This window comes from Schistocerca nitens, chromosome 5, assembly GCF_023898315.1.
Source record: "Schistocerca nitens isolate TAMUIC-IGC-003100 chromosome 5, iqSchNite1.1, whole genome shotgun sequence".
NCBI classification, from domain to species: domain Eukaryota; kingdom Metazoa; phylum Arthropoda; class Insecta; order Orthoptera; family Acrididae; genus Schistocerca; species Schistocerca nitens.
Window position 1 is genome coordinate 28918960 of NC_064618.1, and position 12746 is coordinate 28931705.

Below are 12746 nucleotides of genomic sequence, written 5' to 3' on the forward strand. Positions count from 1 at the left end.
TACGTGTAGTCGCTAGCATTGTCGTCCATACAACTGGGGCGAGTGCCAGTAAGTCTCTCGAGACCTGCCGTGTGGTGGCGCTCGGTCTGCGATCACTGCCAGTGGCGACACGCGAGTCCGACCTGTACTAATGGACCGCGGCCGATTTAAAGCTACCACCTAGCAAGTGTGGTGTCTGGCGGTGACACCACATTCCTCCCCCGCAAATCGGCGGACGGTCGTGCGATAAGGCTGCCGCCCGCAGTGGGGAGGACCCCATGTTGACGTATGCGATGAGGTGGGGAGCCTAACAACAGGCGAGGCTGTGCCACCCGCACCCTGCCATTCGGTCCGAGGGGAGCTAGGAAACGCCTGAAAACCTAGTCCAGGGTGCACGTCAACATGCGGTGTATGCGCCCGTAATGAGACAGGAGGGGCCAAGGGGTCGACATCCATTGCGTCGAGGGATCCGACGCGCGATGACGACAACTGGGCCAGAGCGGGCAAGAGTTCCATGGCGGAGGACAGCTGGTCACTGGAAGCGATCGGCGGCGCGTGACCCAGGGAGGCGCTTGGCGGCTGCAGCGAAGCGTCCACTGCGGGCGTCGCCGGCGGGAGAACAGGCGGCGGCGGCGGCGGCGGCGGCGGCGGCGGCAGCGGCGCGTCGCCATGGGGCAAAATGGAAGGCATCGTCGGTAACACCTGGGGGTGAGGCGAGCCAGTAGATGGGTCCCCAGGGCGCTGACCGGACGGCACCATCGCTGAAAGCAGTCTGGGAGCGGCAGAACCCACGCGACGACAGAGGCGCAGCTGATTGAGATGCCGACGCACCTCACCAGAGGCCCCCAAAACCAAATACATCGCGCGGCCGAGGCAGCGAAGGATGCGCCCTGCGTGCCAACGCCGTGAACCTCGATAGTTGCGATAGAAGACAACGTCGCCAGGAGCAAAAGCAGGAGTCTGCCGCTGCACAGGAACCTGATGCGGCGGATGCAGCAAAGAAAATCAAGGTTCGATGAGGACGACCGTGGAGCAACTCAGCCGGCGAGCGACCATCGCGGGGCTGAGAGCGATACGAGGACAAAAAGGGCAATAACGCGTCCTCCAGAGAATGCGACTCTTTCAACTTCAACATCTGTGACTTGAAAGTCCGGACCAATCGTTCAGCGGCACCGTTTGACTTAGGCGAAAACAGCGCGGATGTCAGATGTTGAATACCATTGACCTTGCAGAATGACTGAAATTCTGCGGACATGAATTGTGGGCCATTGTCGGAAACAATAGTCTACGGAAGACCTTCAACGCAAAAAATAGCAGATAACGCTTGGATGGTGGCAGATGACGTAGTGGAAGATATCCGGACAACAAAAGGAAAATTATTGAAAGAATCGACCACAACCAACCATCGAGCATTCCAGAATGGACCGGCAAAATCTATGTGCAAGCGTTGCCAAGGGGAAGTTGCTTTCGGCCATGCAAAGAATTTCTGCGGTGGCGCGGATTGTTGTTCGGCACACGCCATGCAAGAAGAGCACATATTCGTAATCGCAGCATCGATTCCGAACCAAGTACAGTGCTGACGAGCAAGTTGTTTTGTTCGCACTATACCCCAATGTCCTTGGTGAAGAAGCCGTAAGACAGAGGACTGTAACGAACATGGGACCACGACTCTGGACTGATCATTATCAGAACGCAACAACAAAACACCACGTCGTACAAAAAGTCTCTCCTTATGAGCAAAAAATCGGCGAACCAACGGTTCCTCGATCCGTGACTTCGACAAGGGCCATTGCGTAGCAACAAAACGCAAAACAGTAGCAAGGACAGGGTCAGCAGCTGTGGCTGTAGCTACACGACGAAAATCAATCGGAAACGATTCGACCACAGCATCGGTTTCCGAATCAATAAACATGCAAGCAAGTTCGGAAGAATCGAATGCTTTATCCGCAGCAACAGGCAAACGGGACAACGCATCGGCGTTTCCGTGCTTAGCAGTGGACCGATACAAGATATCGTAGCGGTACTGCGAGAGAAAAATAGACCAGCGAATGAATTTCTGCGCTGTACGTGGAGGTACAGGCTTGTGCGGATGAAAAAGCGATATCAAAGGTTTGTGGTCTGTGATGATGGTAAAGTGACGACCATACAAGAAATCGTAAAACTTCGTAACACCAAACACGAGAGCCAAAGATTCTTTCTCTATTTGTGAATAATTTCTTTGCGCAGGTGAGAGCAATTTGGACGCAAAGGCGATAGGGCGATCATGCGATCCATCTTTGTGCGCAAGCACAGCACCGATCCCGAAATCCGACGCATCTACCATCAACAAAAGGGGTTTCTGGGGATCGAATGGCGTAAGGCAAGTATTTGAAAGCAACGCCGATTTCAACTGGCGAAAGGCGCGTTCGCAGTCCGTCGTCCAGTGTGGTGGCGCTCGGTCTGCGATCACTGCCAGTGGCGACACGCGAGTCCGACCTGTACTAATGGACCACGGCCGATTTAAAGCTACCACCTAGCAAGTGTGGTGTCTGGCGGTGACACCACATGTACCACCACAGTCATCTCTCATAACACACCACCTTTTCATATTTTGTCTATAAAACCTATATGTATTCTGCTATGTGAGTTAAGTACCATTACTGTCATCTCTCATCATACACTGTCTCAACATAATTTTCAAATTGACTTGTCCTATATCATGATGTGCTTTGCTGTACACATTGTATGATGTACAGGACCAATAATAAATAAATAAATTGTCAACGGAAAATATTTACACAAGTACACTCCTGGAAATTGAAATAAGAACACCGTGAATTCATTGTCCCAGGAAGGGGAAACTTTATTGACACATTCCTGGGGTCAGATACATCACATGATCACACTGACAGAACCACAGGCACATAGACACAGGCAACAGAGCATGCACAATGTCGGCTCTAGTACAGTGTATATCCACCTTTCGCAGCAATGCAGGCTGCTATTCTCCCATGGAGACGATCGTAGAGATGCTGGATGTAGTCCTGTGGAACGGCTTGCCATGCCATTTCCACCTGGCGCCTCAGTTGGACGAGCGTTCGTGCCGGACATGCAGACCGCGTGAGACGACGCTTCATCCAGTCCCAAACATGCTCAATGGGGGACAGATCGGGAGATCTTGCTGGCCAGGGTAGTTGACTTACACCTTCTAGAGCACGTTGGGTGGCACGGGATACATGCGGACGTGCATTGTCCTGTTGGAACAGCAAGTTCCCTTGCCGGTCTAGGAATGGTAGAACGATGGGTTCGATGACGGTTTGGATGTACCGTGCACTATTCAGTGTCCCCTCGACGATCACCAGTGGTGTACGGCCAGTGTAGGAGATCGCTCCCCCCACCATGATGCCGGGTGTTGGCCCTGTGTGCCTCGGTCGTATGCAGTCCTGATTGTGGCGCTCACCTGCACGGCGCCAAACACGCATACGACCATCATTGGCACCAAGGCAGAAGCGACTCTCATCGCTGAAGACGACACGTCTCCATTCGTCCCTCCATTCACGCCTGTCGCGACACCACTGGAGGCGGGCTGCACGATGTTGGGGCGTGAGCGGAAGACGGCCTAACGGTGTGCGGGACCGTAGCCCAGCTTCATGGAGACGGTTGCGAATGGTCCTCGCCGATACCCCAGGAGCAACAGTGTCCCTAATTTGCTGGGAAGTGGCGGTGCGGTCCCCTACAGCACTGCGTAGGATCCTACGGTCTTGGCGTGCATCCGTGCGTCGCTGCGGTCCGGTCCCAGGTCGACAGGCACGTGCACCTTCCACCGACCACTGGCGACAACATCGATGTACTGTGGAGATCTCACGCCCCACGTGTTGAGCAATTCGGCGGTACGTCCACCCGGCCTCCCGCATGCCCACTATAAGCCCTCGCTCAAAGTCCGTCAACTGCACATACGGTTCACGTCCACGCTGTCGCGGCATGCTACCAGTGTTAAAGACTGCGATGGAGCTCCGTATGCCACGGCAAACTGGCTGACACTGACGGCGGCGGTGCACAAATGCTGCGCAGCTAGCGCCATTCGACGGCCAACACCGCGGTTCCTGGTGTGTCCGCTGTGCCGTGCATGTGATCATTGCTTGTACAGCCCTCTCGCAGTGTCCGGAGCAAGTATGGTGGGTCTGACACACCGGTGTCAATGTGTTCTTTTTTCCATTTCCAGGAGTGTGTTTTCAAACAATGGAAAATCCAGGATGGAATGCAATAGTATTATGAAAAGGAAAGTTGCTACTTACCATATAGCAAAAACGCTGAGTCGCATATAAGCACAACAGAAAGACTTTCACACTTAACACTTTCGGCCAATGGCGGTGGTCAACAATACTCACACACACACACACACACACACACACACGCACACACGCACACACACACACACTCACTCACTCTCGTGAACGGAACTTGTGTGTGTGTGTGTGTGTGTGTGTGTGTGTGTGTTGTTGATAAAGGCCATTTGCCGAAAGCTTCAAGTGTGAAAGTCTTTTTGTTGTGCCTATCTGCGACTCAGCATCTCTGCTTTATAGTGAGTAGCAACTTTGCTTCACATAATATTGTTATGTAAGCATTTTGTGTGTTGTGCCTCTCTTCCATTGTACGACGTCGTCTTTTTTGAGGTTAAGGTATGGTGCTATGTCTATTACATTATGCACACACACACACACACACACACACACACACACACACACACTCCTCCCTCTCTTTCTCTCTCTGGGAAATTTTAAAAAATATGAGTAATGCTGTACATGTGTAGTATTTTCTGCATAACTGAGAAGGCACAGGCTGTACATGTGTCGTATTTTCTGCACAACTGGGAAGACACAGAAGCTTAAACCACAAAAAGACGGCGTCAGTGCAAGATAGGCAGCACAACACGCAAATACTAATGTAAATATTTGTTCATGACGAGTAGAAATCTCGAAAAGTTGTGCGAAGCATGAAAAAAAAAAGACGTAAATGGTGCAGTGTTTCACTGCCGCATTTACAGAATCACATGCGGAAAGCTTTCCAAAAACATCGATTATGGTTAATGAAACTGAGTCAAACGTTTCTGTTTCCCATTCGTAGTCGGCATTTCTTGGAGAACCAGTGATACAAAATGTTAACTGAAGACGTTCGTAATTGTTCCTGAAACCACTTTTAACACCATACTGTTTTCTTTTGCGTATTTGGATAATGTGCATATAATGAAAAAAATCGATCAGTTTGTCTCATTGACTTTAGTAACACAATTTTTGTTGCTGATTGACAATACATTGCAGATGCTTAGTGCCAATCTTAATAAACAACAAGGCAGTACATTCCCAAACAGTACAAACGTCGGAAATTATCTAATCTGAAGAACAATTATCGTTGGTTTAGTCGACAGGGAGTGACGCAATGTGTCCACTGGCTAAGAATCTGAAATTAAGCTTACTTTCACTAATATATGTATAAATTTCTACCTATACGAACTCCCCTCTAAAGTGAGCCAACTTAATGTGCCCATGTCATTTGTAGCAGTATATAACCTTCAATTATCAGGTCTTTTGATTGGATGGAAAAAATGGAAATGTTCGAATGGCATCATTGGCCGGGAGGACCCCATTCGGGGGAGTTCGGCCGCCCTATTGCAAGTCCTTTTTAGGTGACGCCACGTCGGCGACTTGCGAGTCAGTGATGATGAAAATAATGATGAAGGACACACAACACCCATTTCCCTACCGGAAATCGAACCAAAATACTTATATCAAACAGAAAAATTTATTCATTTTGAAAATGACACCAAGGAACTATATGCAACGCATTTCTACAGAAATACATCTTTGGGGCATAAAATTACACTATGCTGTATTAAATTATCACAAGTCTGAGATATATATATCCTTTAAAACTTCTTATCTTCAACTAGATTTTTTTTTGGGGTAACAAATGCAGAAAATATGAACACAATTTTCAACCTCCAGAAAAGAGCCATATGAATAATAACCAAAAATACTAGTCGAGCTCAATGTAAAGATCTGTTCATAACACTGGGGATTTTAACTGCTCCATGTGAATAGATTTACCAGTCAGTTTTACACATCAAAAATAAAATTGGTAATTGCTGCACAAACAGCTCTGTCCCTGACCATGCAACGAGATAGACTCAACTTACATTTACCAAGAAAAAATAAACATAAAACTGAAAACAGCATAGCAATAAATTACCAAAAGAGAGTAATGAAATTGCAAAAAATACACTTATTCAAAAAGGCAGCTAAAAAGTACCTGTTATGCAATACATTTTATACATCGAAGAATTACTTAGCTAAAACAGAGTAGGGGTTTGATAAAAAAAATTTTTATACAAATAAATAATAATAACAATGATTATAAAATATCCAACATTCCACATAACATCTTCACTATGTTTTTTTTCTTTCTTCTTTCCTTTCTAGAAATACTTACTCCCAAGCTATGCATAGCGCAATACTAACACATCTTCATGTTTCTGAGCTCAACATCTCACTCATTATGGAGGGATGCTGACTTAGTTATTCGGGATAGCAAGTGCGAAGTTGCAGTGCAGAAAATGGCCCAGAGATCACCAGTGTGTGTGTGTGTGTGTGTGTGTGTGTGTGTGTGTGTGCGTTTGTGTGTGTATGTGTGTGTGTGTGTAGCGAGTGAAGTTTTATGAAACAATGTGTGTATAATGTGTGCAGTGACTGATAGTGAGATATGAGTAAACAATGTGGCAATACATTATTTAGTAAGTTATTTGTAAAAAAAAGGTGTTGGATACCAGGAGTAAATCTAATGATTGCCTCTAACTAGAAGTCTGTAAATACATGTGTATACGAATTAGCTTATTTTAAATTGATCTAAATTTGTAAATACTTTGACATGTCATATATCATTGTAAAAAGAGATCTACGGATGAATAAAGCTACTACTATTAGAATGCTACGAGACTGAACAGTCAACACAAAAAGCTCTGCACATACGTGCGGTGATCTCTTTGAGCCAGGTCTTTAAAAGGCTTTGGGACCAGTCAGGAGCATTCCCTCTGATCAGTCGAAACTGGTTGCAACTTGCAATTGTCCATTGGTTGCAACTAGGGATAGGTCGAAGTCGTTCATTCCCGTGAACTACTTCATTCATTTCACTCTTTGCCTTGAAGCGTTCAAATGAAGTAGTTCATTCATGAAGTACGGAAGCCTGGCGAAGTTGCCCAGTTCGCCGCTCAGCAGCGGCTATGCTCGCTTCGCCTCGCTCGTACAATAAAGCTTCGTAATACTTCATAATTTTACCAACAGATGACTGTCACATATAAAGAAGGTATTACATTTAATCTTGCTCGACATTTTCTCATGAAGCCCCCAAAAAAGTCTTTATCTGCCAAGTGAAAACTTATTTGTTGTATTCATGGACTGAAAACTAGGTCTATCAACGAAATGCAGTCTGATTTTATGTTCCTTTCAAAATTTAATCAAAAATAGAATGAGTATGTTAACTACTGTCACAAAGTCTATATACCTACGTTAAGTTTTCCTGTAGATTTTATTTTTGTTGAGAATAATAACACTGTTCTACAAAAAAAACATTTTTTTCTATTTCTGATAAAAAATATTGTGATCCTAGTTGTATTTTGAGTGCTGAATTGAAAACTGTTTTTGGTTTTTTTCTGTCAGGGATAATTTATGAGTAATCGCAATTTTATTTCTCTTTTCAGTTTCTGATCTAGTGCAGCAAACGTGAGGTGAAATTCGACAAACAAATGCACATCTTTATGATGTTATAAGTTCATCACATTAATGGAGGGTGGGATCTAACATATAATACAGTAACCTTTGTGTATACACTTTGAAGCATTTATTTGACATGTGAAATTACAGAAAATTGACAAACAATGAGCCACTGCCTTGTAATGCACATCACTTTTTTCTCTTGTATTGTGAATCTTTCTTCTCTCGAATGATATTCCAGCAATAATCTGCGAACATAGAAGGTACCCACTTCCCTTCATAGCGCTTTTCTATGGTAGAAATGTCGTTATGGAATCTTTCCCCATGTTCATCCGATTGTCACTACAACTCTCTGTGAAGTAGTCCAGATGAGAATCCATCATATGTACCTTCAAAGACATATTGCACCCCAAATCCTGATATTCTTTGATCATATCCTTCACCATTGCTTTGTAGTTAGTAGCTCTTCTTCTTCCGAGGAAGTTTTCCGACACCATCTTGAAACAGTCCCATGCGGTTTTTTCTTTATCAGTTAAACATGCTGTGGCGGCAGCACCGTCCAACGCACGAAGGGCTGAACAACGGCACTGCCGACACAAGCAGGGGCAGCTGTACCGTTACGCGGAATTTCGGCAACGGTGCGTCGCACACCGGACCGCACGGGAACAAAGCTGCCCCCAGTGCGAGCTAGTCGACGGGACGCGACACACGTCTCCACAGTTCTTCCGCCGCGGACCACGTGCGTCGAGTCAACGTGACTCCGCCGTAAACGCGTACGCGCGGTCGCAAACGCAGTCGCCGTTCAATTGCCCTTCGTTTCTTCGCGGACGTTACGGCGCCTCCGGTCGCGCCAGGAGCAGAACATTCGGTGACGCGGCCTTTTGTCTCGCTCGGTCCACGCGGTCGCGCCACGGCTCGTCACTGGAGTGTACACCCTCCGGGATCGGTGACCGAGCCGCGCCGCCGGTGCAACGCACCCGTGTAGACGAACATCGGCGAAGACTGTTATGTGACATTTATTGTGAAGGTAGGAAAAATGAATGTGTCCTGTCTCGAAACCGCTCTAGTCGTTCATTGCCACAAAGCCTCTCCCATGAGCATAGTGCGTGGGCGCGGCGATAAATGCCGGTTCACTGCACATGAGCGACTGTAAGCGGAGATACAATACGTTCCCGCTTCACTGGTGACCCCGACGTGATCTGAGGCTAAAAAAACACGTGGTGACGAACGTTCGTCGGTACGAGAGACGTGGAACCGCGAGTAGGCTCGCGCGTATACGCCCGCGCCGAACAGTGCTCCGTAGTAAAATTTTTTTTTAACTAACTTTTTTTTGTATTGTTTTTTGTGCGCGTTTGTCTTGATCGCAGACTGCTTAGTGTTATTTTTTTTTTTCGTGTGTTTCCCGTGTGTTATTTTCGCTGTGTACTTTCCTCTTGTACGAGGATTCGACTCTGAACTAAGATGGCGACGCTAGAGGAGTTACAAAAGACCGTCGAAGAACTGCTCGCACGCAACACGAGGCTAGAGAGTGAGCTACAGGCACGGACTACACGCGCGGACGCCGCGCAGCCACAGACAGCTCAGGACAATGTTGGCGCGCAAATCCCCGCCACACCGACGCCTCCTACAACCGCCGGAACGCCTACAAGCGCTGGACGGGCGTTGATCAGGCTGCCTCCCTTTTGGCCGCGCGACCCTGTAATGTGGTTCAGCCAGGTTGAGGCTGTATTTATGAGCAACCACGTGACCTGCGACCTGGCGAAATTTGGGCACGTAGTGAGTCAGTTGGACCAGAACTATGCGGCCGAAGTGCGGGATATAATCACCGCCCCGCCGACGCAGTCGAGCTACAAACGGCTCAAGGAAGAGCTGATCCGGCGGATTTCGTCGTCAGAGGAACAGCGAGTGCACCAACTGCTGCGGCAAGAGGAATGCGGCGATCGGAGGCCCTCGCAGTTCCTGCGCCACTTGCGGAGCCTCGCGCAGTCCGATATGGTGCCAGATTCGCTGTTGCGCACTATCTGGGTGCGCAGCCTCCCAGCCCAGGTGCAGGCAGTGATAGCCGCACAGACGGAGATGCAGCTGGACGCCGTCGCTAACTTGGCCGACAGGGTGCACGACGCGCTGACAACGGCGCCTAGCACCGCGGCTGCGGCAGCTTACGACTCCGCCCCCCCACCTCCGTGGCGGCAAGCGCCTCCCGCACCCGCATCGGATGCCGACCTGCACCAGCTAGTGCAAAACTTGACCGCACAGGTGGCAGCTCTCTCGACGCAAGTCGACCGGTTGGCGCGCTCTCAGCAAGAGGGCAGCACGCGCCGCAGCGGCAGCAGACCGGGCGACAGGCGGCGCGGCTCGCGCAGCCGGCAACGCAGCAACAGCCGCTCCAACGGTACCCCGCAGACGTCACAGCACGCACAAAGCGGCTACTGCTGGTACCACGCCCGCTTCGGCAACGAAGCAACCAGGTGCCGCGCTCCTTGCTCGCACCCAAACGCCAGCTGCGACCGGACCTAGGCGCACCCGGCTGCAGTGTGATATCGAAGCGTCTGTTTATTGCGGAACGGGGGGCAGGCGTGAGGTACCTCGTCGACACGGGCTCGGACCTCTCGATATTCCCCCGTTCTATGTTACGAGACCGCAGGCGGGCCGAGGCACTCTGCCTTACAGCGGCGAACAATTCCGCTATTAAAACCTACGGCACACACAGCCGCAATATAGATCTAGGCCTACGGCGCACGTTCTCGTGGACTTTTACCGTGGCCGACGTCAATGAGCCGATCCTGGGCGCAGACTTTCTCGGCCACTACGGGCTGCTAGCCGACATCGCAAACGGCCAGCTCATCGACGCCACAACTAATTTAAAGATAGCGGGACAGCGCCGGCAGGCTGCATACTACAGCGTTAAACCCGTGAAGTGCCCCGGACCGTACGCTGACATTCTTGAGCAATTCCCCGACCTCACCCGCCCAGCTGGTGCACCGAGAGACATCAAACATTCGACGGTGCACCACATAATAACCACACCCGGACCCCCCACATCGTGTCGCCCACGTCGACTCGCGCCGGACAGACTCGCAGCAGCAAAGGCAGAGTTCGAGGCCATGCTGCGGCAAGGCATCGTGCGACCATCGAGCAGCCCATGGTCATCGGCGTTGCACTTAGTGCCCAAGAAAGACAATTCGTGGCGCCCGTGTGGGGACTATCGCGCCCTTAATTCGCGAACGGTGCCGGACCGATACCCAATCCCACACCTTCAAGACTTCAGCTACGCCTTGGCGGGCTGCACGGTGTTCAGTAAGATTGACTGCGCAAAGGCGTACACCCAAATTCCGGTGGCGCCCGAAGACATCGAAAAAACAGCCATCGTAACGCCCTTTGGGCTTTTCGAAAGCCTGTTTATGACTTTCGGTCTTCGGAATGCTGCCCAGACTTGGCAGCGGTTCCTGGACGGCGTCTTGCGAGGCTTGCCATTTTGCTTCGCGTACCTCGACGACATCTTGGTGTATTCCAAGTCGCCCGAACTCCACCGCCGCCACTTAACGACCGTCTTTCAGCGCCTGAGCGAAGCCGACATCGTCATTAACCCCGCTAAATGCGAGTTCGGCGTGACGGAAATTGAGTTCCTCGGCCATTTAATTACGCCCACCGGATCGACACCGCTACCGGAGAAAGTGAAGGCAATACAGAACATGCCGCGTCCGCAGACGCACAAAGAATTACGACGTTACCTTGGCATGTTGAACTTTTATCGACGACACCTGCCCAACGCCGCAGCCGTGCAAGAGCCGCTGACTAAGGCGTTACAAGGTCCTACCTCAAAAGGAAAGACCCTCGTGAATTGGACAGACGCAATGGAGCAGAGCTTCACGGACTCAAAAAGGAATCTCGTGGAAGCGACGCTGCTCGCGCACCCTGTCCATGACGCGGACTTAGCTGTAGTCGTGGACGCCAGCCAGGCCGCCATCGGCGCGGCGTTACAACAGCGCGTCGGCGGGAGTTGGCAGCCTCTCGGTTTTTTCTCCAAAAAGCTTTCCGATTCGCAACGTGCTTGGAGCGCTTATGACCGAGAGTTGCTTGCGGTGTACGCGGCGGTGAAATACTTCCGACCGTCCATCGAAGCCCGACAGTTCATCATTTTCACCGATCACAAACCCATTACACACGCGTTCGCGAACAACCACACTAAGTGTTCACCGCGCCAGCTCCAGCAGTTAGAGTACGTGTCGCAATTCACGACTGACATTCGACACATTTCGGGGATAGACAATATCGTCGCCGATTGTTTGTCCCGAGCGTGTGCCGTTATTTCACCCCCTGTGAACTTTGAGGACGTGGCCCAAGTACAGGAGAGTGACGAAGAACTGCACCGCTTCCGTCACGACACTTCCAGCGGCCTGCAACTGGAGCTGGTGCCTGTCCCCGGCTCCGCACGGAAGATTTGGTGTGACACCTCAACCGGCACGCACCGACCGTTCCTCCCGGAGAAATTCCGGCGCAGTGCTTTCGACCGTGTCCACGGACTGTCACACCCCGGCACCAACACCACTGCGACGCTCGTGGCTGCGCGTTTCGTCTGGCCCGGGCTTCGGAAGGACTGTCGTGAATGGGCGCGCACTTGCACCGCATGTCAACGAGCCAAAGTCGGGAGGCACACCCACGCACCCGTGGGCACCTTCCCGGACGCGACACGCCGTTTTGCGCACGTTCACGTGGACCTCGTCGGCCCGCTTCCTCCCTCACAAGGCAAGCGGTACCTCCTAACGATGGTGGACCGCTTCACTCGCTGGCCGGAAGCAACGCCCGTCGCGGACGTCACAGCCGAGACCGTCGCCACAGCATTCGTCGACACCTGGGTGGCACGCTTCGGATGTCCCAGTCACGTGACAACTGATCGCGGCCGACAGTTTGACTGCGCGTTGTTCACGCACGTCGCCAGACTGTGTGGCACCCGGTTACACAGGACAACCAGCTACCATCCGGCGTCGAATGGCATGGTCGAACGGTTACACAGGACTCTCAAAG